We start from the raw sequence: 26,021 nt of genomic DNA, 5'->3' as shown, positions 1-26,021 counted from the left end.
TTGTGCCCCAAATGGGGCGATACTGAATTTCTCCCCCTTAATAACTTCCATGTCAATAAAACTTTAAGGGGGAAAAATCAAGTCACGCCCCCTTTGGGACGTTAGGCCTTCCTCCCCTTCTTAAAGGGAAGCAGCCTAGCGCAGTGCAACCTGAGGCCCAGCTGGGCCACCAGGGATCGGAGTGCCGGCAAAAGGCACCCCTGATTCCATTGGACATAGCGTCCAGCAGTAAGTCAGGGTGCGCTACTGAAGATCGCGGCTGGGGCGCGAGCGGGGCGCTGCGCATGGTGATGATGTCATCACCAGCAGTGCAGTGCCGCTGGGAGCTAACGGTTACCGCCGTCGCTAACTTCCCGCTGAATTTCACGGGAGGTGTTGGCGGCGCCGCACCCAGGCGCTAGTTGCTTTGTGCCCCGTTAGAGCCCTCTTAGGGTGCTAACGGGAGGCGCAAAGCAACCGAATTTTTAGGCCTAAGTTTCTCTTTTTTTCCCCTTTTTTTAAATCGGTGTCTCAGCAGCTTTTCCTGGCTTTCCAAATCCCTGTTTTGTTGCTTTCTTTGCTGAGTTCTCAGATTGGTTAGCCTGCAATATTGATTTTTTCCCCTTCTCTATCTCCCCCATCTCTCTCCTGCACTTTATGCTTCACCTCCTTCAGGCTATCTATCAACTGTTCCCGGTGATATGCCAACGCCATTGTATTTCTGGTTTTACTTTTTAACACGCTCTTTCCCGTTCCATTCTTTCAGAGAGAAAAATACTCAGTCTAAGCAATGATCACATGCGTTTGACCAAGTCCCTCCGGTCCCCACAACTGGAACCTTATAACTCCCAACTCTGTGATCCAACTTCTGACACCACTGTAAGATTTGGATCACAGGTCACACACAGATTACTCAAAGGGTCTTAGGAGTTGTAAGGCTTTTTATTAAAGAGCTACAGTTTAAAGCATAATCAGATATTACTATATACGATTGAAATAGATACAGTAGACATAAATCCCGTGAGAGATGAGGGCGATCTACAGCCCTGGAATGGAATGAAACAACCGGATGTTTGGTGAGGCAGTATGGTGGTCTTGGATTGGGTGGATCCCTGCATTCTGCTGCAGCGGACACTTCCGCTGGGTCATCCCTCGAGCTGTTGGAGGTGTTAGGCTGTCAGCCAGCTCACAGGCTAAACTTGACCAAGGTGTTAGGTCATCAGCCACCTCGGGGAAGCCTTCGCCCCTAACTGCCTGATTTCCACTCTTGGTCGTCTATGTTTATAGTTATTTCGGTGAACTGGTGGATACCTGGTGTCAATCAATTTTACCCATCCCATTGTCCAATTACAAGGGAGAGGCTACCTATGACAGCCCCCTCCCAGCCTCATGAGGTCATTTTCCTCCTTAGCTATGTTCTAAAGTTGTTGTTGCCCTCTTGTAGACAGCTTGTTTATCCTACAGCTCCTTGCTGCATCCCTTCTGCTCACTCCAAGGTCTGTTTTTGTGTTCTGACCTCGTAATTCAGCTCTCTGTACAACTATTTTTCTGCCATGATTGGAATCTTTCTGTGTCATCATCTTAGGCAAACTGCTGATCTAGGGAACCTGTAACAGACTATTATTTCTTTCAGTCCATGATTTCGTACATCACATTACCTCTAGCAATGGTGGTCAGTGTGAAAGATAATGGCCTGGTCATTGTAGGGATGCTTTATGGTGTTGCTATGGGGTGGTGCCAACCTGGCACAGCATGTGGCAACCATATGGGTGTAATGTGTAAAATTAAGTAAATCTGGCCATGATGAGCCCATCCTTGGCCTCCTGGGCAGCATTGTGCTCGGGTACTGATGGGATCTGGACCGCAGGTTCCTCCAGCTCCTCCTCCTCCTCATCTTCCAGCTGACGCGCCACCTCTGAAGAGGCTGTGCGCTCAGTGCCTTGCTCCTCATGCAGCACTAATCCTCGCTGCTGCACTATGTTGTGTAGGGCGCAGCAAACCACGATGATTCTGGAGACCCTGGCTGGTGCGTATTGAAGGGCTCCTCCAGATCTGTTAATGCATCTGAAATGCATTTTGAGCATGCCTATTGTCTGCTCTATGACACATCTGGTGGAAATGTGCCTTTCATTATATTTCTCCTTGGCCTCAGTACTTGGCCTCCTCAAGGGTGTCATGAACCATGTCTTCAGTGGATAGCCCTTCTCTCCAAGCAGCCAGCTGGAAAGTCTGTCTCTCAAGGACTTTCACATCCTTCCTAAAGTGTGGTGACCAGAACTGGGCACAATACTCCAGTTGTGGCCTAACCAGCGCTTTGTAAAAGTTCAGCATAACTTCTCTACTTTTGTACTCAATACCGCTATTTATGAAGCCCAAGATCCCATATGCTTTGTTAACTATTCTCTCAATATGTCCTGCCACCTCCAGGGACCTATGCACATTAACTCCCAGGCCCCTCTGTCTCTGCACACCCTTTAAAACTGTGCCATTAAGCGTATATTTCCTCTCCCTGTTCCTTCTGCCAAAATGCATCACCTCACACTTCTCTGTATTAAATTCCATCTACCACTTGTCTGCCCATTCTGCTAGCCTTTCTATGTCCTGTTGCAGTCGATTGGTATCATCATCACTGTTTGCCACACCCCCAAGTTTGGTGTCATCGGCAAATTTAGACATTCTACTCCGTATTCCAATATCCAGGTCATTTATATTGTTGGAGGGAATTTCGGTACTAAAGGACTTTGCAAAGCTCGTCGGGATACTTGACATTCGTTACAGGCTAAAACTGGACCTTGAGCTACCCTGGGATGAGTAGTGCCAGCTGCATCCTGTTTTGTACTTCGGTTATCTTGCAAGGACAGACAGTCTGCTATTGTTTTATTTCTGCTTATCATATTTCACGGTGAAAAGTCCGAAGAAGTCCTAGTTCTGCTGAACATTGTTTAAAATATTTTACTGCTACACTGTCATGAGGCCTTTCTGTGATTAATCTGCTTAACCTTTCATTTGTGTATAAAGGTAAACACATTTGGAGTGTAAAACGAAAAGCTTGGCGGTTGCACGAGGGTGCATAGCTCTTCTCCCAGAGCACTCTGCAAATAAAGTGCACTCTCACATTTCAATTATACCACAGTCGTCTGAGTCTTATTACTCTATCAAGCTGAGGTTGGATATACGTCGACCTAGTATATCACTTGGTCCGTTCAGGCTCCAACTCAGCGGTAACAAATTGGCGCTGCGAGCAGGGTCACCGAGTGCTCAAACACCCTGATCAAGTGCTAACGTGCTCGAGTGATCCAAAGAACAAAGTAAGTGGGCCATCGGAATGTGAGAAAACACTATGTGGTTCTAGACATCTGCACGTCTGCATTTATTAAGTTTTTGGTCTCAGGTTAACTTAAGAAGGAACTTAGGTTAAGGCTGGGAATTTCGGCAAAGGAGTCCGGACAGACTTTGCCACTAGCACGTGACGACACCCGCCAGTTAAGGTAACGGGGGTTTCGGAGACCGTGATTCAGGACGAGCAACTGATGTCAGGTAAGGATTTTAGGAGGGGGCCTCCGGGCTCCCTCATTTACAGTTACATAACAGATAGATGTTCGTTAATTGAGAAAATGCAGAGGGATGGATGGGATGTATCACAGACATTGGAAGCACAAAGAGAGTGGCTAGATAAGCAGAAGAAAGAAAGGACCAAGAAGGTAGGGGTACTCTTGGTCCATCAACTGACTGGATTAATAGAACAGGTTGAGAAAGTGCAAGAATTAATCAAAGCTAAAAATCAGGAAAATGCAGAACTAAGAAAGAAGGTAGAAATTTTGGAAAGCATTAATAAAGAACAAGAAAGGACATTAGCGTACCAAGGGGGATGGTCCAGGCAATGGAATAATGAACCTCTTCCCCCGTACGCCCCCCTAGGACCAAGTGCCCCTGGGATAGAGGAAAGGAACCTTAAAAAAATGCTGGAATTTCAGTTTGTGTGAAAGTGTGTTAAAGTGTGACTGTTTTTCTGACTATGAATGTTTAAGAAGTTATAGTATTTTTGTCTGAAATGTCTGTCTTTAAAAGAAAGATTCTGTTATGTATGTTTTAGCTCCACCCACTTCTCTGTGTTAAAAGCGCTTAAAAATGTTTGTCTTGTCTTGGATTTTGGAAGTTTTAAGAATGTGCGAATAAGATTGTGCCCCAAGAAGAAAAAATCTTTGAACTACAATTTAAATTAAGCTGATGTGTAAAAACTGAGAAGAACAACAAAAGTTTGTTTAACAAAAGATTAAGTTTCAGCCTAAGATTTAACCTTGGAGTCGTGGTTGCTATGGTGAAATCTTCCAAAGCAGTTTGATTTGTTTAAATGTGAAAAACTAATTTTTCTCCAGTTATATTCAATGTTTTTACAGTATTTTGGAAAGACATCTGAAGAAAGGACAATAAGAAAATTAATATGACGTAATTTACTGTTTTCTGCAAGAGTGTGCTATTTTGTTTTATTTGTCTGTTCATAGTTTTACAAAAGATGGGCTTCTGCCTTAAAGTTACAGTTGCCAATGTGCTTGGAAGAAAATTAATTTGAATGTTTACAAGATCTGGAATAAATTGGAGTTTTGAGGTTAATTAACCTATTAAGACCAGACTTTCATTGTGGCCATGGTGAAATTCTGGTTGGTGTGAATTTGTGTAGACCGAATTGAATAATACTTAGCTTGTGAATTTTGCTCAAATCCCGTCTTTGTCCATATTACTTCCGTGTTCGTGTTTAGTTAAAGTGTGAAAACACAACTGTCTTTCGATAGGGAAAGTTCTTTTTGATTTACGTGAATTGACGCAGTTGCGTGCATTTGATAATGTGTTGTTCCGCCTTCTTAGAATCCTGCAAAGGAGTTAACCCAACTTTAGAATGAAGTTTAAAGATACTGGCCTAGAAATTCAGTTGGTTGCGCCAGCCATTAGCACCTTAAGAGAAGTGAATTTCGGGCGCTATGCGTGTAGCGTCCGGGCGCAGCGCGATCTGCGCCTCGCCCCAAATTAAGTAGACATTTAGCGTCGGCGCAAAGTCTTAGCGCGCGCTCACCTGCGCGCGCAGAAAATGATGTCATATCCTCGTGCAACGCCCTTTGCGCGCCCTGATCCAGAACTTCAGTGGGACCGCCCCATTGTGCGGCCGGCGGCCCGAACGCTTGTTTAGTGGAACGCAACAGAGCCGACGCGGGCCCTGGGGAGCGCAAATTAAAGGGCACTTACCCTGCACTATAAAGGGCAGCCATTTTGCAGCAAACACTCTTGTGCAACGGATTTCTGGAGAGAGACCAAGGAAGAGAGCTTTCTGGTTTGGGCCAACACTAGCTCATATATTTTTGGCTTCAGGCCAGAGCGTTGCAAGTGGCCTCTTGGATATTTGACTGTTTGGCAGCATATTATGGGGGCTGCATGGGGTGCCAACGCTGAGTTTCAGCGTCATGTCCATAGGGCTCGCAGACGCGGTGTGAGAGGGGCAGCCCTGGCTAGACGCAGAGGGGGCAACAGGCGTCGGCAACATAGGCCTTACCCAGTCAGGGCATACCGCCAGCAGCGCTCCTACCTCAACATGAGTGGCGCGCGATGTGTAAAAAGGCTGAGATTCCGAAAGGAGGTGGTTGCAGAGATCTGCCAGCTGCTTCGCAGAGATCTGCGTCCAAAGCTCAGGAGCAGGACGTCTCTGTCGGTGGAAGCGAAGGTGATGGTGGCCTTGAACTTCTATGCCACCGGCTCCTTCCAATCCGCTGCTGGGGACATTGCTAACATATCCCAGTTTGCCGTGCATTGCTGCATCCGCCAGGTGACCAATGCCCTTTTCAGAAGGAGACGCCAATTCATCTCCTTCCCCATGGCCCTGGAGAGGCAGCATCAGCGTGCAGTGGGATTTGCAAGATTCACGGCCTTCCCCTTGGTGCAGGGCGCCATTGACTGTACGCATGTGGCTTTGCGGGCACCTGTGGAGCATGCCGAGGATTACCGCAACCGGAAGGGCTACCATTCCCTCAATGTGCAGCTGGTGTGTGACCACAAGCAGCGCATCCTAGCTGTCAATGCCCGCTTTCCAGGCAGCAGCCACGATGCCTTTATCCTGCGGCAGACAACTGTGCGTGACATGTTCGAGGCACAGCCTCCCCCAAGAGGATGGCTTCTCGGGGACAAAGGCTATCCTTTGTGTACCTGGCTCGTGACCCCGCTCCGTGCGCCCAGGACCCCTGCTGAAGAGGCATACAACGAGAGTCATCAAGCGAGCAGGAACATAATCGAGCAAACAATTGGCGTCCTCAAGCAGCGGTTCCGCTGCCTGGATCGTTCCGGCGGATCTCTGCAGTATTCGCCGGACCGAGTCTCCCAATTCGTCGTAGTTTGCTGCATGCTGCACAACCTGGCTCTCCGCAGGACTCAGGCACTGCCACCTCACGTTGGACCACCACCTCAGGAGGAGGAGCAGGAGGAGCATGAGGAGGAGGAGCAGGAGGAGGAGGAGTACCATCCCAGGAGGGAGCGAGAAGATCCAAGGGCCGTCCGTCGGCGGCTTATTGAACGTCACTTCTAAGCCCCCTGTCAGGGAATGCCTTGTGGCCATGAAGGAACATGAACGCAGCCGCTCCGCAAGCCCTCAGCCGGCGAAGGCAACAAACACTTACAACAACAAACATGGACACTCTCTGAATAAAGATAAATCTTTATTTTAAACAAATGAAACCCCTTCCCACATGAAACCCAGAAACATTCAACGGCCCCAAAAAACAGTACATCAAATGACTCACTCCCACAACCTGGGGAGGAATAACTGAACATTTGGACAAAAATGGCCTTCATCCTCGGCCTTAACCCAAAAAACATCCCCAGAAACAAAACAACCATCCCCAAAAGAAACATAGCCATCGCCATATAAAATAACACTTGGCCACACCGTCTACTTATTGGGCCGTGAGGGCGAGACCTTGTCGAGCCTTTTGGGGCCCCTGCCCGGCCTGCTGCTCCTCCGCAAGCTCTGCCCAGTGGCTGCTGCGAGGCTGGGGGAAGGCTCCTGAGGGTCAGATGTCCTTCCGGCAGATGCCCTTGGGGGGCGGCCTAGACGGGGTTTGGCCCTCGAGGGGCCGGCTGGTGATTGGCGCAGCTGTGCCTGGCCAACATCATTCGCAGCTGCTTGCCGTTGAGGCTCCACTGGGGGAGTGGCGGTGACGGCTGGAGGAATGTGTGCAAGCTGGCGGATGGGAGGCGCTGGCTGGTGATGTGGCACGCTGGCACTCGCCCGGGCCCGCACTGCAGCATGCGCACCAATCTGCCGAAGGGCAGCCCGCTGTGCTGCTGCAGCGCGGCGGGTGTCCAGGCGATGCCTGGCTGATGCAGCGCGTGTGGCAGCAGTGAGTGCCCCTGTTGCCCTGGTCTGCGACCGCAACAGAGCAGCCGCTGTCTGGACGGCATCACTGATCAGCCGGCCACTCACGGCATGTGAGGCCCCGAACTCACGCACACTGCTAGCCAGGGACTCGATCGCCTCAGGCATCCGTGCCACTACCCCCATCAGCTCGGTGTGCCGGCGATCCGAATCCTGGGCCATTTGATCGAGGTGGCGCGCCTCCTCTGAGTTGAACGTGCCCGGACTGGAGTCCAGACTCGCCCGCTGGGGAGCAGGGGGCCGAGCTGCCTGACCCTTGCCACGTTGCCGGCGGCGACTGGGCCCAGCAACTGCACTCCCCTCCGATCCTTCCCCGCTCTGGGGGGAAGGCCGCGGACCAACCGCAGCCCTCCTGGGTTGCTGGACGCCACTGGTCCCAGCAGCTCCACTCCCCTCTGACACTTCCTCCAGGCTCTCCTCCAGGGAAGACGTGTCCACTACTTCGGCATCTGCAGCCGGACCTGAGTGCTGCCCTGATGGTCCGCCTTCCTCTTCCTCCTCCTCCTCCTCCTCTTTGGAGGGGCTGTCACTGGCAGCTTCAGGGAGCTCCTCGTCACCAGCTGAAAGCAGGAAGGCACAAGAGTAGCTTTAGAGTGAGGAGAGGGCATCAGCGAGGGAGGCATGACTGGTGGCATTCAGCGCATTGGTTGGACAGTGGCAAAGGAGGTAGATCGGGTGCGCAAGTGCGACGAGAGAGGTCCAAAAGGTGATGTCCTTACCATTGTGGCCCAGAAGAGGGTCGGCATCTCCACAGGCGACGGGCCCAATCACCCGGGCTCCCATGAGGTGACTCACGCGCTCCTCCAGGGGAGTGAGCTCCTGGATCTGGGGGTGGCCTCCCCCGGTCTCCTCCTGGTGCCTTCGGTTGTTTGCAAGTTTTGCCTGCAAGAGAAAGGACGGCCTGTAAGTACGGTGTGTAGCCCTGATGTGGTGTGCACTGCCTCCCATGGTGGAATAGCTTGGCCAGTGTGTAGCCCTGATGTGGTGTGCACTGCCTCCCATGTGGAATAGCTTGGCCAGTGTGTAGCCCTGATGTGGTGTGCACTGCCTCCCATGGTGGAATTGCTTGGCCAGTGTGTAGCCCTGATGTGGTGTGCACTGCCTCCCATGGTGGAATTGCTTGGCCAGTGTGTAGCCCTGATGTGGTGTGCACTGCCTCCCATGGTGTAAAGTGCAGAATGTGCAATTGATGTTCATGACTGTCCCATAGCTGCTGGCTGAGGGCTGGCCATTAGGGCTTTCAGGTCCCTTTGCCCATGTAAGATTCGCAATTTTCAGCAAAAATCACGCAAGAAAAACTGGATAAAATAAGACTGTTTGTTGACCAAAGTAAGCTTGCACAGAAAAACCTTTGATAAAAGGGCATACAAAATGGCCGCCAGGCCCCGTGATCAGTTTCTGAACCATTTTATTTCTGTTACTGCAAGCCAGACAGGCTTGTGGATTGAAGACAGTGAGCCCGCGAAAGCCAGTATCTGGGAACCGAAACTCAGAGGAACAGCATACATATTCAATGGATTACAAGTACAGGATGGGGCCCATCAGGATATGGGCGGACAATGCAAAATCACTCATACCCATTTATTGTACAAAGGAAAAACCGTTTAGCAGCCATCAAGGAAAATCTCCGGACCGATCAATATGCGAGCCGAGCCGCGGTGACAATGCAAAAGACATTAAAAGACATTATCGGCCAGGAAGGCCAGTTTAAGTTATCACCGGCTCTGTTACAAGACAAAGCACCCCTGCAGAGATTTCTGCCCGCCAAAAATTAATACAAAGACAGGACTATGATTTGGCGGGAGATAAGACTGTTCCAAAAGAGTATAACTATGGATTGAAAGTCCATCTAAGTTACTTCGGACTTCGGGTTACTTGAACAACTTCACTTGACTGGACGGCGGCTGCTTCTTCTTCTTGGGCTTCTTCAACTTCTTCGGACGGGGCCAGGATCGGCGCCCCTTCCACTTCGGCAGATGCAGAATCGATGAAAATGTTTTTGTCTTTTTAAAGATGGACGGTTTCGGTAAAAGGACAACGTGGTCGGTGTTCAGCCAAACAAGGCTCGGCCACGACGAGAAGACGACGAGGGTGGCCCGGGTACTGGGGTCGGGAGGTCATCGACGACCCAGGCCGACGGAGAAGAAACCCTCTGGAGGACTGGCGATCTAGGCCACAAGATTCTCCCATGTGCATAGCCTGCATCTGGGTCTGCTCCATGAACCCAAACAGGCTTAGTGGATCTCAACCTTGACGAGCGCTCATCGAGGCTGTGTCTACCCCATCGCCTCGAGAGAGAGAGAGAGAGAGAGAATATCGACTGCGCCAGAAGTTTCCAAATCCACGTGACGACGGAAAGCGGTGCCAAAAAGGCTGCGAACCCCCCTTTCTCGCGATTTCGAGAGTGGTGAGCATGATCCCAGGTTCCCCAGGTCGAAACTTAGTTTAGGTATAGGGGAGGGAGTTAAGGGAAATCGTAATGTGTTTCCCCTTTTACGACGTGCCGTGTGTTCCCCATTTCCATAGAGTCAAGTTCATAAATTTGTGCATGATTGTAGTTGCTTTAATCTGTGCCTATGACATGTATTTTGTAATGCTCCAAACTGTTTAAAAATAAAAGCATCCATTTCGTGCTATTCAGCCTGGTCTATTGAGTCCTTTTCTCTGCACTACTGTTCTCTGCATCTAAGTCCAAGGTCTAGAACCGTAGGGGGAGTGGGTCGAACCACTCAAGGGTAATTCTTGCACGAAGCCTGGCAGGAGGCCAGAACGGGCAAGAGAGCAGGAAAAAAAACCCTACACCCATCATGTCAGGTGTACATGCAAGGATGAGGAGGAGACTGGAAAGGGTACTCACCCTGACAATCCTGGTCAAGTCATTGAACTTCTTCCGGCATTGGACATTGTCCCTGGGGGCATCGCCGGTGGCCGACACCCTGCGGGCGACCTCCCTCCAGGCTTTCCAATAGACGCTGGTGGGAGGCTTCCTGCCAGTGTCCGGGAACAAGATGTGCTGTCTCTTCTCCAAGGCCGTCACCATCACCTTCAAGTCATGGGCTGAGAAGCGCAGGGCACGCTCACGGGCCTTCTTTACCATTGCCATGGCTCCTTCTGCCCACCAGCAGTGTTCAGGCCTAGCTGGAAGGCTGCAGTGTGCAGGCCGTTGCAGCAGACCAAGTCGACCCTTCCCCCTTTAAGAGCTGCCCGACGCCACGGTGTCTGCTGTCAATCAAGAAATGACCGCACCTGCGCTGCGCCCGGCCTCGGCGCTATCCCTCAGCACCGCCGGCTTAGCGCCTAAAGATAGTCATGCATCGCCAGTTTTAGCGCTCCAGCAACCTCTTAGGGCGAAGCTACTGAATATCGGTGAAGTGCCCTCGACTTTGCGCCGGGCGCAAACTTTAGCGCCCGCCCGACTTTACCGCCCCAAAACTGGCTATACTGAATTTCTAGGCCACGTTAAATAATTTAAGTTTCTTAATTTTAAGTTAATATTTCCCCAGTGACAGAAGGAATTTATGATTTGATAACTTAACCTTGGGCTCTAAGCAGAGTCACAATGGAGTCTCTTCTTTCTTTTGTTATATGGAAGTTACCTTGTAAACTAATTGCAGCACTTCTGTCACTAATGTTAAAACACTGTGGCCTAGAAATTCAGTTGCGTTCGCCAGCCGTTAGCGCCATAAGAGGAGTAGATTTCGAGCGCTAGGCACTTGGCGCCCGGGCGCAGACCGATCTGCGCCTACGCCCAACTTCAGTTGACATTTAGCGCCGGCGCAAAGTGTTTGCGCGCGCTCAGCTGCGCGCGCAGCTTATGACGTCATTTTGTCGTGCAACGCCGTTTGTGCGCCCCAAACCGGAACTTCAGTGGCGCCCGCCCAATGTGGGCGTGGCGCTGTTAAGAACTGTGAAGTGGAACGCAGCAGAGGCCCTGCGGGCCTCGGGGAGCACTAATTAAAGGGCACTTAGGCTGAACTATAAAGGCCAGCCATTTTGCTGCAATGACTTTAGTGCTACGGATTTCTGGACAGAGACCAAGGAAGAGACCTTACTGATTTGGCCCAACATAGGAGAGGTATTTTTGGCTTCTGGCCAGAGCTTGGAAATTTGACTCATTGTGATTTCACTGTTTGCAAGTATATTATGGGGGCTGCATGGGGTTCCAACCCTCAGTTCCAGCATTATGTGCGAAGGGCTCGCAGACGCTGTGTGAGAGGGGCAGCCATGCCTAGACGCAGAGGGGCCATCAGGCGTCGGCAACGTAGGCCTTACCCACTCAGGGAATACCGCCAGCAGGTGTCCTATCTCACCATGACTGCCGTGCATTGTGTTAAGAGGCTGCGCTTCAGAAGGGAGGTGGTTGCAGAGATCTGCCAGCTGCTTCACAGAGATCTGCGTCCACAGCTGATGTGCAGGACGTCTCTGTCGGTGGAAGTGAAGGTCACGGTGGCTCTGAACTTTTATGCAAGCGGCTCCTTCCAAGCCGCTGCTGGGGATATAGCGAACATCTCCCAGTTCGCCGTGCATCGCTGCATCCGGCAGGTCACCGATGCCCTTTTCGCAAGGAGACACCAATTCATCTCCTTCCCCATGACCCTAGAGAGGCAGGAGCAGCGTGCAGTCGGATTTGCAAGGATCGCCGACTTCCCCATGGTGCAGGGCGCCATTGACTGCACGCATGTGGCTATGCGGGCACCTATCGACAATGCCGAGGATTACCGCAACCGGAAGGGCTACCATTCCCTCAATGTACAGCTGGTGTGTGACCACAGGCAGCGCATCCTAGCTGTCAATGCCCGCTTTCCAGGCAGCAGCCACAATGCATTTATCCTGCGCCAGACTACTGTGGCTGACATGTTCCAGGCACAGCCTCCCCCAAGAGGATGGCTTATCGGGGACAAAGGCTATCCTTTGTGTACATGACTCATGACCCCGCTCCGCGCGCCCAGGACCCCTGCTGAGGAGGCATACAACGAAAGCCATCAAGCCACAAGGAACATCATAGAGCAAACGATTGGCGTCCTCAAGCAACAGTTCCGCTGCCTGGATCGTTCCGGCGGATCTCTACAGTATTCGCCGGATAGAGTCTCCCAGTTCGTCGTCATTTGCTGCATGCTGCACAACCTGGCTATCCGCAGGACTCAGGCACTGCCACCTCACGTTGGACCACCACCTCAGGAGGACGAGCAGGAGGACCATGAGGAGGAGGAGGAGTACCAGCCCAGGAGGGAGCCACAAGGTCCAAGGGCCGTCCGTCGGCGGCTTATTGAACGACACTTCTAGGCCCCCTGTCAGGGAATGGCTTGTGGCAATGAAGGCACATGAATGCAGCCGCTCCGCAAGCCCTTAGCCGGTTAACGCAACAACCACTTGAAACATCACACATGGACAAGCTGAATAAATAAAAAGCTTTATTGAACAAACTCAGGGCCCTTCCCACATGAAACCCAAAAACAGACAAGACCCCCAAAAAACAGTCAGAAACATATGTCACTCCCACAACCTGGGGAGGAATAACAAAACTTGTCCATCCAAATGGCCTTCATCCTCGGCCTTACCAAGACAAACCCCCCCATACAGAACACAAACACCCCCATATAAAAAAACAGTTGCCTTCATCTTCGGCCTTACCAAAATAAACCCCCCCCATACAGAACACAAACACCCCCATATAAAAAAACATTTGGCAACACACTCTACTTTGTGTGCCGAGAGGGCGAATCCTTGTCCAGGCTTTTCCGGCCCCTGGCCGACCTGCTGCTCCGCCTCAACCTGGGCCCTGTGGGTGTTGCAAGGCTGGGGGAAGGCTCCTGAGGGGCACAATGCGTGATGGCAGATGCCCTTGGGGGTCGGCCTAGACGAGCTCCGGCCCTGGAGGGGCCGTCTGCTGACTGCTGCAGCTGTGGCTGGGCAGCATCAGTCTCTCCAGCAGCTCGTCGCAGCTTTGCTGGGGGAGTGGCAGTGGCGGCTGCAGCAATGGGGGCAAGCTGGCTGATGCCAGGCGCTCGCTGGTCGCCAGAGACACTGGCAGTCGGCCGGGCTGGCACTGAAGCAAGCGCAGCAATCTGGTGAAGGCCAGACCGCTGTGCTGCAGCAGCGCGGCGGGTGCCCTGGCGATGCGTGCGTGACACAGCGAGTGTGGCAGCAGTGAGTGCCCGTACTGCCCTGGTCTGTGCCTGCATCAGACCAGCCAGTGACTGCACGGCACCACTCGTCAACTCTCCACTCGCTGCCTGTGCTGCCCTGAATTCGGACCGACTCGCGTCCTGTGATGCCCTGAATTCTGCCCGACTCGCGTCCTGTGATGCCCCGAATTGTTCGAGACCCCTGGCCTGTGCTGCCACGAGTTGGTCGAAACCCCTGGCCTGTGAGGCCCCGAAATCGGCCACACTATGAGCCAGGGACTCAATGGCCTCAGGCAACCGTGCCACAACCCCCATGAACTCGGTGTGGCGACGATCCGAGTCCGCGGACATTTGATCAAGGAGGCGCACCTCCTGGGCGAGGACCGTCTCCGGACTGGAGGCCGGACTCTCCCTCTGGGGAGAAGGCCGCCGAGCTGGCCGACCCTTCCCGCGTGGCTGGACGCCACTGGGCCCAGCAACTGCACTCCCCTGCAACACTTCCCCCCTCTGGGGAGAAGGCCGCCGAGCTGTCTGACCCTTCCCGCGTGGCAGGATGCCACTGGGCACAGGAGCTACACTCCCCTGCAACACTTCCCCCCTCTGGGGAGAAGGCCGCCGTGCTGCCCGACCCTTCCCGCGTGGCTGGACGCCACTGGGCACAGGAGCTACACCCCCCTGCAACACTTCCCCCTGGCTCTCCTCCAGGCAAGACGTGTCCCCTCCATTGCCATCCCCTGGCGCGGATGAGGGTTCCCCCGATGTGCCGCCTTCCTCTTGCTCCTCGTCGTCCTCCTCTTCCGAGGGACTGACACTCGCAGCTTCAGGGACCTCCTCCACACCAGCTGAAAGCAGGAAGGCACAAGAGTAGCTTTAGAGTGAGGACAGGGCGTCAGCGAGGGAGGCATGAGTGGTGGCATTATGCGCATTGGTCGGACAGTGGCAAAGGATGTAGATCTGAAGCGCAAGGGGAACGAGAGAGGTCCAAACGGTCATGTCCTTACCATTGGGGCCCAGCACAGGGTCGGCATCTCCAATTGCAACGGGGCCAATCACCCGGGCACCCATGAGTCAACCCACGCGCTCCTCCAGGTCACTGAGCTCCTGGAACTGGGCACGGCCTCCCCCGGTGACAGTCCGGCTCTTCAGATTCTCGGCCAGCTTGGCCTGCAAGAGAAAGGACGGCTACTAAGTGCAGTGTGGTGCCCTGTTGTTGTGTGCACTGCCTCCCATGGTGGAATAGCTTGGCCAGTGTGGTGCCCTGTTGTTGTGTGCACTGCCTCCCATGGTGGAATAGCTTGGCCAGTGTGGTGCCCTGTTGTTGTGTGCACTGCCTCCCATGGTCGAATAGCTTGGCCAGTGTGTAAAGTGCAGAAAGTGCTATTGATGTTCATGCCAGTGCCATAGCTGCTGGAGGAGGGCTGGCCATTAGGCCTTTGAGGTCCCTTTGCCCATAATGTGAGGTGCACATGCAAGGATGAGGAGGACACTGGAAAGGGTACTCACCCTGACCAACCGAGTGAGGTCGTTAAACTTTTTCCGGCATTGGTCACCAGTCCTGGGGACATCGCTGTTGGCTGTGACCCTCTGGCCGATTTCCCTCCAGGCTCTCCTGTGCAGCCTCTTGGGAGCCTTCTTGCCACTGTCCGGGAGCAAGATATCTCTTCTCCCCTCCAAAGCCCTAACCAGCACCTTTAAATCATGGGCAGAGAAGCGCTGCGCTCGCTCACGGGCCCTCTGCATCCTTGCTGGCGCTATTTCTCTCCAGCAGCAGTGTTTAGGCCTAGCTGGAGGGCTGCAGTATCCAGGGCATGGCAGCAGACCAAGTCGACCCTTCCCCCTTTAAGAGCTGGCCGGCGCCAGGGTGTCTGCTGTCAATCAAAACATGACCGCACCTGCGCTGCGCCCGGCCTCGGCGGTATCAGTCTGCACCGCCGGCTTAGCGCCTAAAGATAGGGGTGCAACGCCAGTTTTAGCGCTCGAGCAAACTCCTTGGCCAAAGCTACTGAATATCGGCGAAGTGGCCTCCACTTTCCAGCGGGCGCAAACTTTAGCGCCCGCCCGACTTTACCGCCCCAAAAGTGGCTATACTGAATTTCTAGGCCTGTGTAAGCTACCTAGGCCTAGAAATTCAGTTGGTTGCGCCAGCAGTTAGCGCCTTAAGAGAAGTGAATTTCGGGCGCTATGCGTGTAGCGCCCAGGCGCAGCGCAGTTTGCGCCTCGCCCCAAATTAAGTGGACCCTTAGCGCCGGCGTAAAGTTTAGCGCCCGCCCGGCTGCGCGCGCAGAAAATGACGTCACATCCTCGTGCAACGCCCTTTGCGCGCCCCGATTCCAAACTTCAGTCGGACCGCCCCATTGTGCGGCTGGCAGCCAGAGCGTTTGTAAAATGGAACGCAACACAGCCGACGCGGGCCCCGGGGAGCGCAAATTAAAGGGCACGTACCCTGCAGTATAAAGGGCAGCCATTTTGCAGCAAACACTCTTGTGCAACGGATTTCTGGATACACAACAAGGAGGAGAGCTAACTGGTTTCGTGCAGCAATAGCTCAGGTATTTTTGGACTCAGGCCAAAGCGCTGCAAGTGCCCTGTTGGAAATTTGACTGTTTGCCAGCATTTGATGGGGGCTGCATGGGGTGCCAACGCGGAGTTTCAGCGCCATGTGCGTAGGGCTCGCAGACGCGGGGTCAGAGGGGCAGCCCTGGCTAGAGGCAGAGGGGGCAACAGGCGTCGGCAACATAGGCCTTACCCAGTCAGGGTATACCGCCAGCAGCGCTCCTACCTCACCATGAGTGGCGCGCGATGTGTAAGAAGGCTGAGATTCCGAAAGGAGGTGGTTGCAGAGATCTGCCACCTGCTTCGCAGAGATCTGCGTCCAAAGCTCAGGTGCAGGACGTCTCTGTCGGTGGAAGTGAAGGTGACGGTGGCATTGAACTTCTATGCCACCGGCTCCTTCCAATCCGCTGTTGGGGACATAGCGAACATATCCCAGTTCGGCGTGCATCGCTGCATCCGCCAGGTGACTGATGCCCTTTTCAGAAGGAGACGCCAATTCATCTCCTTCCCCATGGCCCTGGAGAGCCAGCATCAGCGTGCAGTGGGATTTGTTAGACTCGCGGCCTTCCCCTTGGTGCAGGGCGCCATTGACTGTACGCATGTGGCTTTGCGGGCACCTCTGGAGCATGGCGAGCAGTATCGCAACCGGAAGGGCTACCATTCTCTCAATGTGCAGCTGGTGTGTGACCACAAGCAGCGCATCCTGGCTGTCAATGCCTGCTTTCCAGGCAGCTGCCACGATGCCTTTATCCTGCGGCAGAGTACTGTGCATGACATGTTCGAGGCACAGCCTCCCCCAAGAGGATGGCTACTCGGGGACAAAGGCTATCCTTTGTGTACCTGGCTCATGACCCCGCTCCGCGCGCCCAGGACCGCTGCTGAAGAGGCATACAACGAGAGCCATCAAAGGAGCAGAAACATCATCGAGCAAACTATTGGGGTCCTCAAGCAGCGGTTCCGCTGCCTTGATCGTTCCGGTGGATCTCTGCAGTATTCGCCGCAACGGGTCTCCCAATTTGTCGTAGTTTGCTGCATGCTACACAACCTGGCTCTCCACAGGATTCAGGCACTGCCACCTGACGTTGGACCACCACCTCAGGAGGAGGAGCAGGAGGAGGAGGAGGAGGAGGAGGAGTACGTTCCCAGGAGGGAGCGACAAGGTCCAAGGGCCGTCCGTCGCCAGCTTATTGAACGTAACTTCTAAGCCCCCTGTCAGGGAATGCCTTGTGGCCATGAAGCAAGATGAATGCAGCCGCTCCGCAAGCCCTCAGCCGGCGAAGGTAACAAAGACTAACAAGAACAACCATGGACACTGTCTGAATAAAGATAAATTTATATTTGACAAAAATGAAACCCCTTCCCACATGAATCCCAAAAACAATCAACGGCCCCCACAAAAAGTGCAACAAACGACTCACTCCCACAACCTGGGGAGGAGTAACTCCACATTTGAACAAACCAGGCCTCAACCTCAGCCTTAACGCAAAAAACATACCCATAAACAAAACAACCATGGGCAAAATAAAGATGTCCACCGCCATATAAAATGAAAGCTGGCCACACCCTCTACTTAGTGGCCCGCGAGGGCGAGACCTTGTCCAGCCTTTTGGCGCCCCTGCCCGGCCTGCTGCTCCTCCGCAAGCTCTGCCCAGTGGCTGCTGCGAGGCTGGGGGAAGGCGCCTGAGGGTCAGATGTCCTTCCGCCAGATGGCCTTGGGGGGCGGCCTACACGGGCTTTGGGCCTCGAGGGGCCGGCTGTTGATTGGCGCACATGTGCATGGCCACCATCAGCTCCAGCCGCTTGCCGTTGATGCTCCACTGGGGGAGTGGCGGCGACCGATGGCGCAATGTGGGCAAGCTGGCGTATTGGAGTCGCTGGCTGGTGATGTCGCACGCTGGCACTCGCCCGGGCACGCACTGCACGATCCGCACCAATCAGCCGAAGGGCGGATCGCTGTGCTGCTGCAGCGCGGCGGGTGTCCTGGCGATGCCTGGCTGAGGCAGCGCGTGTGGCAGCAGTGAGTGCCCCTGTTGCCCTGGTCTGCGCCCGCATCACATCCGCCACTGACCTGACGGCATCAGCCAGCGACTCCATCGCCGGAGGCATCCGTTCCACTACCTCCATCATCATCCGGCCACTCTCGGCATTTGATGCCCCAAACTACCGCACACTGGTCGCCAGCGACTCGATGGCCTCAGGCACCCGTCCCACCACCTGCATGAGCTCTGTGTGGCAGCGGTCCGAATCCTCGGCCATTTGGTCCAGCTGGCGCACCTCCTCCGAGGTGAAGGTGGCCGGACTGGAGGTGGGACTCTCCCGCTGGGGAGCAGGGGTCCGAGCTAGGCGACCCTTGGCACGTTGCTGGCGCCGAATGTCCGCAGCAACTGCACTCCCCTCCGATCCTTCCCCCCTCTGGGGGAAGGCCGCGGCCCACCCGCAGCCCTCCTGGGTGGCTGGACGCCACTGGTCCCAGCAGCTGCACTCCCCTCCGAAAGTTGCTCCAGGCTCTCGTCCAGGGAAGACGTGTCCAACACTTCGCCCTCTGCTGCGGGACCTGAGTCCTCCCCTGATGGTCCGGGTTGCTCTTCCTCCTCCTCCTCCTCCTCCTCCTCCTCCTCCTCCTGTTCGGAGGGGCTGTCACTGGCAGCTTCGGGGAGCTCTTCGTCACCAGCTGAAAGCAGGAAGGCACAAGAGTAGCTTCAGAGTGAGGAGAGGGCGTCAGCGAGGGAGTCATGACTGGTGGCATTCAGCGCATTGGTGGCACAGTGGCAAAGGAGGTAGCTCGGATGCGCAAGTGTGACGAGAGAGGGCCAAAAGGCGAGGTCCTTACCATTGCCGGGCAGCGGAGGGTCGGCTTCTCCGCACGCTCTGGGCACAATCACGTGGCCTCCCATGAGGCCACTCACGCGCTCCTCCAGGGGAGTGAGCTTCTGGAACTTGGCGCGGCCTCCCCCGGTGATGTCGCGGCGCTTGCGATTATTCGCAAGTTTAGCCTGCAAGAGAAAGGATGGGCTCTAAGTACAGTGTGTAGCCGTGACGTAGTGTGCACTGCCTCCCATGGTGGAATAGCTTGGCCAGAGTGTAGCCCTGATCTAGTGTGCACTGCCTCTCATGGTGGAATAGCTTGGCCAGAGTGTAGCCCTGATCTAGTGTGCGCTGCCTCTCATGGTGGAATAGCTTGGCCAGAGTGTAGCCCTGATCTAGTGTGCGCTGCCTCTCATGGTGGAATAGCTTGGCCAGAGTGTAGCCCTGATCTAGTGTGCGCTGCCTCTCATGGTGGAATAGCTTGGCCAGAGTGTAGCCCTGATCTAGTGTGCACTGCCTCCCATGGTGGAATAGCTTGGCCAGTGTGTAAAGTGCAGAATGTGCAATTGATGCTCATGACTGTCCCAAAGCTGCTGGCTGAGGGCTGCCCATTAGGCCTTTCAGGTCCCTTTGCCCATCATGTCAGGTGTACATGCAAGAATGAGGAGGAGAGTGGAAAGGGTACTCACCCTGACAATCCTGGTCAGGTCATTGTATTTCTTCCGACATTGCACCTTGTCCCTGGGGGCATCGCCGTAGGACGACACCCTGGTGGCGATCTCCCTCCAGGCTTTGGTGTAGACGCGGTGGGTGGGATTCCTGCCATTGTCTGGGAACAAGATCCTGCGCCTCTTCTCCAATGCTGTCAGCATGATATCCAGATCACGCTCTGAGAAGCGCAGGGCACGCTCACGGGCCTTATCATGCGTTGCCATGGCTCCTTGGCCTCAGCAGCAGTGTTGAGGCCTAGTTTGAAAGCTGCAGTGTGCAGGGCGTGGCAGCAGACCAAATCGTCCCTTCCCCCTTTAAGAGCTGGCCGGCGCCACGGGGTCTGCTGTCAATCAAAAAATGACCGCACCCGCGCTGCGCCCCGCCTCGGCGCTCTCCCTCTGCACCGCCGGCTTAGCGCCTAAAGATAGTCGTGTAACGCCTCTTTTAGCGCTCCAGCAACCTCTTAGGGCGAAGCAACTGAATTTCGGCGAAGGGGGCGCAACTTTGGGGCGGGCGCTAAAGTCGGGCGGGCGCTAACGTTAGCGCCCCAAAAATGGCAAAACTGAATTTCTAGGCCCTAGCCTGAGAATTACTTGTTTCTGAAATTGGAAATGGAGGATAAATTGATAGAAATGAAATTGAACATCGATAAAACCTGCTGGTACAATAATACTGCTGTTTGGATTTTGGGATAATTTTGAAATGACGAAATGGACTCAAGCAATATATATATTGGGTTACTTTTGGGAAAATAAAATATCCTCTAAAATAATGATAAATAAAAAAGTGTTAATAACTTGGATCAAGTGAGAACGTTTGATCTATGTTTTCTATCTTAAATATTGTACTGGACAGTAAAGTTTCTCCAGGACTCATGAATGAGATATGAATGGTAATTAAAGGAAAGTGATTGAGAGTGTAAGATGTAGTTAAGAATAATAAAAAAACCTGCCGAGTGTGTGCTCATTCATCTTCAGTGTACTGTCCCTTTAAAAGTCTGTGCTTCCCTCTTCGAGGTCACAGGCTGCACGCTTTCTCTCTCTCTCTCTCTCTCTCTCTCTCTCGCGATCATGACTGCAGCTAGAAGTTGTGATTGAAGTTGCATGGTTCATGTGTGTGTCAACTAATGTGCAATGAATTACGAAATGAGAATGTACCCGATGGCTGAGAAATCGGCTAAAGACGCGAAGGTAGCTGTGGATAAAGTAGAGCAGGATATGTTAATTATGAAACAAGCTTTTGAACAATTGCCATACGATGAAGCATCAGAGGATGATGAAATTATCACTCAAACGTTGGTGAGATTGGGGGAATTATTGGTTTCAGCTCAGTCTCGGCAACAGCGATGGATTGTTAAATAGATACAAAATTCATTTTGAACCATTTGTCAAGGGAAGGGTATGTCGTATCAAAAGCAAAGATTCAATTTTGCAAAAAGTGTGTCACGTATTAAGGGCACATTCTGACACCAGATGAAAAAGTCCTGCTCTCAGAAAGGATCCAAACAATATCCCAACATCCGGAACCTACCACTAAAAGAGGAATACGAGCATTTTTAGGATTAATAAATTTCTGCAGGACAGATGGATACCAGAAATCACTAAACTCCAAGCCACCAGAAACCGGACAACCGGTTTGACCCCTTATGAACTAATGACAGGATGAGCGATGCAATTACCCGAAGGCATCATAACAGGTGGGACCGACATAGGCCCATTAAAAGATAAATTAAGACGATACGTTTTGGAATTAGGCACTCAGTTAAAAGAGATGCGCAAAGAAGTCCGAGACCACCAAAGAGAGTGAGATGAGGAGCTATGGCTCAATATGCTCCCCGAGGTACCCCCAGCGGGAACAAAGGTCATGGTAAAGATGTTGCCTGCAAAACCAGGTTTCGCTCCAAAATGGAGCGGGCCGTATGAAGTTATAATTAGTGGAGACACCTGTGCCTGTCTGGACATAAGAGGGAAGGGGGTTTGGAAACATTGGACTCACGGTGGCATAGTGGTTAGCACTGTTGCCTCACAGCGCCAGGGACCCGGGTTCGAATCCGGCCTCGGGTGACTGTCTGTGTGGAGTTTGCACATTCTCCCTGTGTTTGCGTGGGTTTCCTCCGGGTGCTCCGGTTTCCTCCCACAGTCCAAAGATGTGCAGGTTAGGTTGATTGGCTATGATAAAAATTGACCCTTAGTGCTAGGGGGATTAAATACATGGGGTTACTGGGATATGTGTTGGGGTAGGGATTACGGGGATCGGGTGGGATATGTATCGGTGCAGGCTCGATGGGCCGAAATGGCCTCTATCTGCACTGTGGGGTTTCTGTGAATTCTGTGAATTCTGTGAACTGAAGGCTTACGAGAAAAGGGCGGGTTCAGTCGAGCCCAAACCATCAATACAGGAAGAAAATCCCGGGGATGGTAATACCAGTAGAGAACCTCAGCAAAGGGAAGATGAGTCTAGTGGGATACAATGAACAAAAGGAGGGTGTGTGTGTGGTAAATTACTAATGACACATCCTTTGTACTTGTCTTACAGATCAATAACGGCTGATTAATGTATGATTCTTTGATCTGTGTGCCTGTGTGGGCGTTTGTTTTGTGGCTTATTGCATCATTTGTGCTTATGTGCTTTTACTTAAACGTGTTAATACAAGAGTGTTATCGGGAGGGCCAAAGAAAGATTAAAATAACACCAGAACAACAGTGTTTAATAAAAGATGAGGAGGGAGACCGTAATATGTTTAGTTGCGATAATATGCATTGTTACGGTAGCCGGGGGAAGACCGCTATGTAAGCGAGAATTACATGTAAATACTTTTGTATATATGTCATATGAGTATGCTAAGGAAACGGGACAGACCAGCTGTTGGGTCTGTAGTCACATCCCAACCCATAGTAAAGGAGGGATCCCCTTGAGACCCATCCCGTTCAATGCCTCAGAAGTGGCAGAATGGGTTATGCGCCAGAACGTCAGCGGCGATTATACAGATTCATACAACCAGGAGGGTGACAGAGACAAATGGAAGTTGGCAGGTTATGACCTAACCACTTTCCAGGGGTGGTACCAGCCTAATTATAATCGGAATAGGCAGCCTCCATCCTTAGTCCTTACTAATACTTCAGGGGTTGGTAGGCCGGAGGGGCCAATATGTTTAACGAAGAATGTGTCTGGAGGCACAGAAGTAGGACGCAGTAACTGTTCCCAAGATGTTAATGAAACAAAATGTAATCTCACCGAAGGCTGTGGCCAAGGTTTCTTCCAATTAAATCATATCGGAACCCCCAATAGAACAAATGAGGGACCATGGGAAGGGGAGGAAATCAGATGGAGGTGGAGGGTTCGTGAGTCACTAGGCGACAATCTAACCGCATATAATGGGACCTATTTTATATGTGGTCACAGAGCCTACCCGTGGCTGCCCCGGTCTTGGACTGGGTCCTGCTATTTGGGATATGTGGTGCCTTACATCCACCACTTGTCCTCTATCGCAGATCATTACCATTATCGCCCCAAAAGGGCAATTACAGAAACAGAGCGGTATTTCGTCATTTTATTCCCTCCTTATGGGACAGGCAGAGCCATAAAAGAAATCCAGCTTGTCGCGTCATTGTTAGAAAAGGTAGCTAATGACACCGAGGAGGCACTGGCAGAAATAAGTGATGAGATGACGGCGATACGGGCGGTTACCTTACAGAACCGGATGGCATTAGACTACCTGTTAGCGGAGCGGGGGGGTACATGTGCCTTGATAGGGCAGGAATGTTGTACCTATATCCCAGATAGCTCCGAGAATATCACAAAACTAGTAACCCACATGAGGGATGAAGTGAAGAAACTCCATACCAATCCCGGGCAGGGATGGTTGGACTGGCTAGGACTAACGGGATGGGGCCCCTGGATAATGCATGCGCTGGTCATTATTGTCGCGATAGGTGTTGCAATATGCTGTCTGTTAACCATCTTAAAAACTTGTTGCAAAATGGCAATGACACAGTTAATGCCAGTCAGTATGATAGACGAGCTATTGCCTGAAGAACAGCACACGGAGGACAAAGCTAATCCGGCCGACTCCCCCTTAAGTCAGTGGTTGTAAGATCGACACTGTGAAGAAAGAAGATTGGTGGTCGCCTGGAGCAAGAGGATCGTGCTCCAGGACCAAAAGGAGGGTTTGTTGGAGGGAATTTCGGTACTAAAGGACTTTGCAAAGCTCGTCGAGATACTTGACATTCGTTACAGGCTAAAACTGGACCTTGAGCTACCCTGGGATGAGTAGTGCCAGCTGCATCCTGTTTTGTACTTCGGTTATCTTGCAAGGACAGACAGTCTGCTATTGTTTTATTTCTGCTTATCATATTTCACGGTGAAAAGTCCGAAGAAGTCCTAGTTCTGCTGAACATTGTTTAAAATATTTTACTGCTACACTGTCATGAGGCCTTTCTGTGATTAATCTGCTTAACCTTTCATTTGTGTATAAAGGTAAACGCATTTGGAGTGTAAAACGAGAAGCTTGGCGGTTGCACGAGGGTGCATAGCACTTCTCCCAGAGCGCTCTGCAAATAAAGTGTACTCTCGCATTTCAATTATACCACAGTCGTCTGAGTCTTATTACTCTATCAAGCTGAGGTTGGGTATACGTCGACCTTGTATATCACTTGGTACATTCAGGCTCCAACTCAGCGGTAACAATATATATCAAAAAAAGCAGTGGCCCCAGCACTGACTCTTGAGGAACACCACTGTCTACCATCCTCCAGTCTGAAAAACAGCCATTTACCACAACTCACTGTTTTCTGTCCTTAAGCCAATTCCATATCCAAGCTGCCACTGACCCACCTATTCCATGAGCCTCAATTTTGTTAACCAGCCTTCTATGTGGTACTTTGTCAAACACCTTCCTAAAATCCATGTAGACAACATCCATTGCATTCCCTTCATCAATCCTCTCTGTTACTTCATCAAAAAATTCAATTAGATAAGTCAAACACGATCTGCCTTTTACAAATCCATATTGACACTCCTTAATTAGGGGGTTGGCCATTTAAGACTGAGATGAGGAGGAATTTGTTCACTCAGAGGGTTGCGAATCTTTGGAATTTTCTGCCCCAGAGGGCTGTGGATCCTGAATCGTTGAGTATATCCAAGGCTGAGATCGATAGATTTTTGGACTCCAGGTGAATCAAGGGATATGGGGATCGGGCGGGAAAGTAGAGTTGAGATCGAAGATCAGCCATGATCTTATTGAATGGCGGAGCAGGCTCGGGGGGCTGTGTGGCCTACTCCTGCTCATAATTCTTATGTTCTTATGTTCTTTCTACAGTTATTTACAGTTGGTGAGGTGAGGTGACAGGGAGTGCTGCTGCAAGTGGAGAAGGCCTTGCATCTGATTTCAAGGGCTCTGCACAGACCACTTGCTCCCAGTCAGGGTCACTGAGGTCCTCAATTTTTTTCGCCACCGGATCCTTCCAGTCTGGAGCAGGAGACATAGCTAACATCTCCCAGTTCATCGTCCAGCGCTGCATCCAGGAGGTCACAGAGGTGCTGTACTCCAGGATAAGGGACTTCATTGTCTTCACTCTGAATAAAGAGAAGCAGGAGAAACGCGCATGTGGCTTTTCCAGGATATCGGTCTTTCCCAGGCTTCATCGACTGCACACACGTGGCTTTACGGGCACCGTATATCAATCCTGAGATGTACCGTAACTGCAAAGGCTACCACTCACTTAATGTACAGTTGATGTGCAACCAACCATGCCCAGCACATCATGATGGTGAATGCCCAGTATCCTGGCAGCAGTCATGATGCCTTCGTCCTGCGCCATCAATCTTCCAGCCACCATGTAAAACCCGAGGGAGGCTGCTCAGAGGCAAGAGCTATCCGCTCTACACCTGGCTGATGACTCCCCTCTGCAACCCCACCACTCGTGGCCAGCACTCATATAATGAGAGCCATGCTGCCACGAGGAAGCTCATCGAGAAGACCATCGGGCTGCTGAAGCAATGGCTCTGCTGCCTTGACCGCTCGGGAGGAGCCCTCCAGTACTCGCCGGAGCGGGTGTCGCATTTCATGGTGGTCTGCTGCATGCTTCACAACTTGGCCATCATGAGGGCACAGCCCTTGCCTCCACATGTTCTGCAACCACCTCAGGAGGAGGAAGAGGAGGAGAAGAAGGAAATGGAAAAGAGGAGGAGAAGGGAGGAGGCACGCAGCAAATCCCTATTCCATGAGCGACTCATCAGAATCTGGTTCCCCTGAATGAAACCCCAGATTCCCTGTTACTCAACACTTCCTTACCTTAGCATCCGGTCACAGAACACCACAGCGTCCTCTTGGGTACAAAGCTGAAATGAGAGCCACCACAAAACAAACAATCCAAATATAATTTATAAATGAATCAATCCAAAACTACATACAAAGTCAACTAATCATCCTTGTG

The 26,021-nt window shown here is 52.2% G+C and overlaps 1 long non-coding RNA gene across 1 annotated transcript; it reads left to right on the top strand.

Moving 5' to 3' along the window:
- The first annotated feature begins 2,697 nt into the window (after positions 1-2,697).
- LOC147115066 (uncharacterized) lies at positions 2,698-24,172 on the top strand. The gene is made up of 2 exons (XR_015079042.1): positions 2,698-3,516; positions 22,123-24,172. It is a non-coding gene; the product is annotated as an uncharacterized LOC147115066 (long non-coding RNA).
- Positions 24,173-26,021: the final 1,849 nt, after the last annotated feature.

Source organism: Somniosus microcephalus, chromosome 7, assembly GCF_052327205.1.
Source record: "Somniosus microcephalus isolate GS21.2 chromosome 7, FLI_Smic_1.0, whole genome shotgun sequence".
In the NCBI taxonomy this organism is placed as follows: domain Eukaryota; kingdom Metazoa; phylum Chordata; class Chondrichthyes; order Squaliformes; family Somniosidae; genus Somniosus; species Somniosus microcephalus.
Note: the sequence above shows the minus strand (reverse complement) of the source record. Positions and strands in the feature narration are given on the sequence as shown.